This window comes from Fragaria vesca, linkage group LG5 (genome assembly GCF_000184155.1).
Source record: "Fragaria vesca subsp. vesca linkage group LG5, FraVesHawaii_1.0, whole genome shotgun sequence".
Lineage (NCBI taxonomy): Eukaryota > Viridiplantae > Streptophyta > Magnoliopsida > Rosales > Rosaceae > Fragaria > Fragaria vesca.
Window position 1 is genome coordinate 10,854,484 of NC_020495.1, and position 7,053 is coordinate 10,861,536.

Genomic DNA, 7,053 nt, shown 5'->3' on the forward strand with positions numbered 1-7,053 from the left:
CTACCTACCTACCTCTCTCTCTCTCTCTCTCTCTCTCTCTCTCTCTCTCTCTCTCTCTCTCCTAAGCTTCTGAAACTATATTCCCATCACCTGTTTCCTCGAGGATTTTGAACTTTCACGTACCAATATGGCAGACTCGAGTCACTTCACTGCTCTCCGAGACGAAGACAAAGACAAAGACAGAGACAGATAGAGAAAATGCATATAAAGGATTGAGCATTGCACTTGCAGAAAACCATGCCGCTTTTTCTGAATGCCATGCCGGTTACCTTTCCACAGACTCCACAAAGCCTGGTCATGAGTATCACTGCATTCTTGGGCCTTATTTCTTCAAAGAGGTCCCCGAAGCCATTCAAATGGCTTCACAACTAGCTCAGCATGGAAATGTTGCTCCTTACTGTTGAGATATATATCCCACGTCGGGAAAAATGAGACATTGTCTGTGGTTTATAAGAGTTTGAGCCACTCCATCATTGCCAATTGGTTTTGAATGTGAACTTCAGACTACTTTATCATGGTATCAGAGCGGGTTACCCATGTCCACGTGTGAAGTCCAAAAGCCACATGAACTCCACGTCACTCCAAATGTTGTTCACGTGTTAGGCTTGAAGACCACACGTGCAGGGGCGTGTTGAGATATATATCCCACATCGGAAAAAATAGACATTGTCTGTGGTTTATAAGGCTGCCATTATTATGTCTACTTCATATATTCCCCTTGACAGTGCCTTGGTGGCTGCCGGTGGATTTGCCAGGTCAAAATATTGAACTGGGATGCTGCTGATATATATTCTTATTCCAACTTTATGGAACATTATTTCAAGGCTAACCAAGAGGAAGAAGTTAAGATGGAGGAGCACATAGCATTCCTTCTTTATTGGTTGTGCAAATATGTGTTTTGTGTTGCATCAGAATGGGCGGGTCTTGCTGAGGCCTTGGCTTTGTTTGATAACATTGCGCTTGGACCAATAGTGCTGGCTCATCTTTACAGAGGCCTTCAGAAAATGGTTCAACGACGGCTGAACGGCAAGACTACTACTTCCGGGCCTATTTGGCTCTTTCAAATGTGGTTGCAGCTTTACTTTCCTGAACTGGCACCCCCTCTTGTCAGTTATCATCAAGATCAACTCTTGGGTGCCTCACTAGTTGCTGCTACTCTTCCAGACCATACACTAGAGATATGCTTCAACACACTTCAAAAATGCACTCATCGGACTGATGACCAGTGGTCTGTTTGCTTGAAACGAACTTACCCAAGCTTCCTGCAGCTACTATGGCCATCCAGTTCCAATGTTCCACTCGGTAGCATTTCCAGGGACATTTGGGCCAGCATATTGACCACCAGAGAGCTACATTTTGGAGTAAAAATTGGCACCGGAACTAGCTCTCATATCTACAATTGTGGAGCTGAACTTTACTGCCCAAACCACTTCAGCCGCCAACTTGGCTGCTTACAATATATACCAGTGCCACTGACTCCATCTGTGAACATGTATTCATCATGGAGAAAAAAATTTGAGCATGTGGTGGAAGTTAAAGAACTTTCTAAGAACTATGAAAGCATCTGTAGACAGTTCAAGCATCGACAATACACCAAGTCTTTCAAGTCAACCAACATTTACAATAGCTGGTGGGAAAACAAGATGTCGATTATCTCTTCGGTGGAATCCAAGCATAAGTTTGGTGAGCTGTGCTTACATTGTTCATTCAAGCAAAGAATCCTTGAGAAGAGGACAAGGATCACAACACTGTAGCAACTATACCTGTTCACCAAACCAGGCTGCGAGCCCGTACTGAACATCCCTCATCTAAAGGTATTGCTTCATGCCTTCATCTGCTCACTTAGGGGTATTATATATAGCTATATACCCAGTTACCGGCACTAAAACATGAAAACATAACTTGAAACTGCAGCTTCGATCCTACCTTCTAAACGGACTCAGTCTGATAGAACTCATCAAGCCATCGATGTTATTATTTTAGAAGATGAAGAAGATGAGGAGAGTGAAGATGAAATGCCTGTGGCCTCATTTATATCCAAGAAACATAAAAACCAGGAATTTCAAGATATACCAAATGGTTTTGGGCAGGTAAACCCCTCAGCTTGGTCTTAATAATTGGCCTTTTTAGAGTGATTGAGTAGGAGTTCATTTAGCCCTTGTCAAGCTTTATTGAGTTTGATAGTACTTGCTGATGCTTTAGCAGTTGTATTTAAATGTTGTACATTGTGCTAGTTATCCTTCTAGTGTGTTTCATATATGTTGGCAAAGCTGATGAAGAAAATTCTCCATTGTAGCTTAAAGATTCTATGCCATTTCTTAGAAATGATAGATGACCAGGGTTTCTCAATGCAGGTTAAAAGTGAATCCCAGAATCAACCATCAATAACTGAGACTCGACCCTTGCGAAGCACAATTCAGGAAAAGTCCAAAGCGGCTTCTCCATCAGAGTCGAGTGATGCGGCCTCGACAGCGAGAAAAACTGTTCTCACTTTTATGAACACCAGTTTGTCATCCCTGGTTGACATGGAGAGCTTTGAGAGGTTTAAAAAAGCCCTTCAAGTTCTAAAGAACTCCGGGGATGTGTCATCCAATACCCTATTGCTGCAAAGTCGACTGCAGGAGTTGGAGGCTCACCTTCCAGACTTCAGAGATGCCCAAAGAGAAATACGTGTTGTTGATGAAGGCTTGGCCCTTCTCCCAAATGCTACCTCTAAGATGGAAGCATCGGTGAAGCAATGTTCTAAAATTGAGGACAGGGTGAACAAGTTGAACCTTAGACTGGCCGAGCTTGAAGCTGAGATTGCTTTAGTTAGGACTGAGCGTGATCAAGCCTTGGGTGAACTGAACCTCGAGCTAGACATGAGGGCACCAATCCAGCGAAGTCTGGACAGAGCCAGCGAACTCAAAGAGAGCAAAAATCAATTGGCAGTGGAGATAATAAGAATCAGTAAACAATACGAAACATCCATGGCGGCACTCATGAATCAACTGGGATTAGACTAGGCTCCTGCAAACATCTGTCACTCAGAGTGAAAGGCCAAAGTTATGGTTCAAAACATGACGTTTTCAGGCAGGTAGGAAATGTTCACAGTACTAGATGTGTGTAGTTTAAAATTAGAGATGTTTCATTTGAACTTTATGTGTGTGACTGTTGTTTTTAAGACCGTGTAGTGTGTGTGTGTGTGACTATTTTTTTTCAAGTTGTAATCTATTGGTTTTCTTGTATTAAGTTTCCTAACTTCAGAGGTATATATTGAATCATAGTGGAATGGAAGTTTGATCATTTTAAATGAAATTAGAGAATTTCAGTTGTACTAAACTGGCATTATATGATATTTGAATATGATAAGCCTTATTTCACAGGAAGTAAATTGTTTCTGATCTTATGCCATAAAATTTGCAATGTAATTTTCCAAGCATGAGATTTTGAAGATAGCTGTGTTATGAAAAGAAACATCATTTGTGATTTTTCATAAAAATTGCATATATCTGAGATATCTCTATATCTTACTGATAATAACAAGGCTAACAAAAATATGGGATCCCCTTGCATGCCTTAAGGTATGCATACCTAGCCTAGTTGGCGTCTAGGTGGCAGTGACTCTGTTAGATGACTGATTAACCCTGTTAACTAACCCATTAACCCCGTTAACTAACCACACTAACCCCGTTAGTTAACTCGTGCTAACCCCGTTAGCTAACTTAAATTTTAAATTTTCGGGACTCTAACCCAACTGAATTGATCTCAATAACTCTCTCCCTCAGCTTCCAACTCCCAGTTTCAAACTCAGACCCTCGCCCTCTCTTGAATTTTGTCTTCTCTCAAAGAGCAACCCAGAAGCAACCGATCCCTACCCCTAAAATCTCAAAATCTGAATCCCAATCTCTCTCTCTCTCTTTCTTGTCTTGCATCCACATCCGAACCTGTCAATTCTAAACCCTCGATTCCCTTTCTGAATCCCTACCCATGCCCCCTAAAAAGAAGACTGACCCTTCGACTCAAGGGGTTGATCAGAGCCAAAATTTAGGGGTAGACAAGGGAGGTACGAGAAGGAGTAGTAGGCTCCAGGGTCGTGTTCCAAGCAGCAGCGAAAACACATTCTCCGACTGTCAGACTGCAGTTATTATAGGATCGAAATCGGCGGCTAATGAAGCAAACCCTAAACGAGGAAGACCCTCTAAAAAGGGGGCATCCAACAGAACTGTGGCAGCGGATTCGGTGAATGAATCTGCAGTGATTGGCCAGATTACAAAAGAAGTTGTGGCTGGGTCGTCGAGACCCGAAATTGGTTCATGTTGAGGAAGTGGTACCTCAAAACCAGATTCAAGTTCACACCACTCTGCGTGTTGAAACCGAGATGCATGTCAATGAAGATGTTATGCAGAGAAGAAAGGACGGGAACTTCATCTCTCCATGACGTGTCACATAACCGGGGTCAAACAACTTCAATTTAATTACCCTGCAATCGTAGTAATATGGACAAGTAGGGATCGTTCTAGCCGGGGAAACCAAAGGGCGATCGAAAGAAGAGAAACCAAACAACTTATAAACAAGTATTCACATATATACATCGAAATATTGGGGGTTTAAGATTGATTAATTCTAACACATAACCTATTGAAAATTAAACCTAAGATTATTATATACAAGTGATCAACATACTCATGTAAAACATAACACGAAAAACCATCAAGAACACATAACAACTTCATGCAAGGCCGAGCAGCAACGTTCAAATTATCCTAGACTCTAACCAATTCCGATTCTAATTAGAGCCTTTGCGGTTATCTAATTGTTAAGACTCCTCAAGTATTTAGAACCATCTTTGCGCTGGATCCTAAACATGAATGCTAACTCATTTAAAGACACGTTGCGTAGAGATTAAACAAGAAAACACTTTAGCACACGAGTCAATCGAAAACATGATCTAAGGCATGGCGTCACTCATCCTATTAGCATGCAAATTATCAGAATTATATCCGCCCTAAGTTAATAACAGAGACCAAGACAACTTTGCGTATGAATCGATCCAAAATTATTATGGTAGATGAAACCGCACTTTAAGGACAACCATGGCCGAGGCAGCCTCAAGGATTGATTTAGATGCACGAATTCATGACAATTAATCAATTAGAAATCAAAAACACATAAGAACATGCTACTGCCCTAAAACCTAAATCACGAAATCATCATATATTCAAGAAGTTACAAATCAAAACATAGAACAATCAAAGATCACAAAGAAATCCGAAAACCATGTTTGATAAATAAAACCAAAATCGAAAAGTATATTACAATAGAGTTTGAAACTATACAGAAAATAATACAAGAAGCCATGAGAAAATCACACTTTTACAACCTTGAAAGATTCGGCAAGTGTGGGGAAAATCGGTGGAAGGATGGAATGATTCTTATGGTTTGTGGTGGATGAATCAGCTAAGTAATTTTCTGTATAGGGTTTGGTAGATTTTCGGCTATGTAATTGCAAGGGTAGAGATGATGTCCTTCTGCCCTTGAAGTCGTGCTTTATATAGAGGAAAAACCCTAGAGAAGCCGGCCACAAAGTTGAAACCAAGTTGGTTTAGGTTTCCCTAGTTTTTCTCAATTCGGCAGAATGACCTCCGTCTGATGATTACATCATAACTCGCTCTAGAAAATAGATATTGAGGTGATTCTAATTGATTTAGAAACTAGACTCCCGTAGCTCTCTATCCATATCTAGCACGTTTTCTGATTCATTGTGAGCTGTCCTGGAGAGTCCGTTGAAGTTGAGAGACGTGCACAGGAATTTTCCCGAAATTAATCAGGGTTTTCAAGACTTGGATATTCCTTGATATTCTGCCGAATTTAGATCTTCTTCTCCATATTGGACTTGGTTTGGACCTCTCCTTTCATGGACTAGGCTTCGTGGATCAGCTGCTTTGCTTCCCTAGGTCCATCAGGAACACTTCTCTCGACAGGCAGTAGGTTACTCTGTTCTGGCAGTCTGACCTTCCGGCAATGATTCAGGCATAACTCCAATTCTCCTGATTCTTTCTCCCATGACTCTTCTACATGTCACCTAAGTATCAGAGAAGTTAAATCAATTTGTGACAATGTAAAAGCTTTACAGAATCATAAGAACATCTCTAAGGCTCCACAAATCGGCTTTTGACAATTTTCTACATCATTCCTCTATGTTTAACACGTTTTACGCACAACTCTACCAAAAACTTTCGACTCTACATTATGACTCTATTCTACGACAATAAGAGATAATCAAAGTACAAATGGAGGTAATAACATGGAATGTCGCATTTTATGCTCCTATCACTCCACGCAAATTTGTTCATATTGGGAAGAAGAGGAGGGCCAATCATGGTTCGAGCTTGTTCAATTTCATGTAAGTATATATATTCTAACTGGTGTGAATTTCTGAGAATTTGATTGAGCACGGGTTGTGGGTTACTAATCTGATGTTAAGTGTATCAGGACATAAGTAGAGTACGTTGGTGTAATGAGTGTGATAAATTGTAAACCTCGTTGTGAAACTAGGATGCTTGGGTCTTGAGTCAGTCTACCTCAAACTAGTAAACATGTTTACCAATTTGATTTATGAGAGCTATTTGGTGTGAATTTCTGAGAATTTTGATTGAGAATAGATTGTGGGTTAATAATATGATGTTAAGTGTATCAGGACATAAGTAGAGTAGGTTGGTGTAATGAGTTTGATAAATGTGTGAAACTAGGATGCTTGGGTCTTGAGTCAGTCTACCTCAAACTAGTAAACATGTTACCAATCCGATGTGAAGTGTTTTAGCACAGAAGTAGAGTGGGATTTGACTAAATTATGTCTTTAACTTGTGACTTTGTTAGACTGATGATGGTTTTAGTGAGGACATGATTTCCTTGGTTCAATTACTATTTGTTTGTTTTAGTAGCAGCAACCTATCTATACCAACATTCCGGAACTACCTTAGCCTTTCTTGTTTGAATGTGTATATATTGGTGATGTTTATTCATCAGTCTATAGGTCTTAAATTGTGACTTTGTTAGCTCTTGTATTGTACA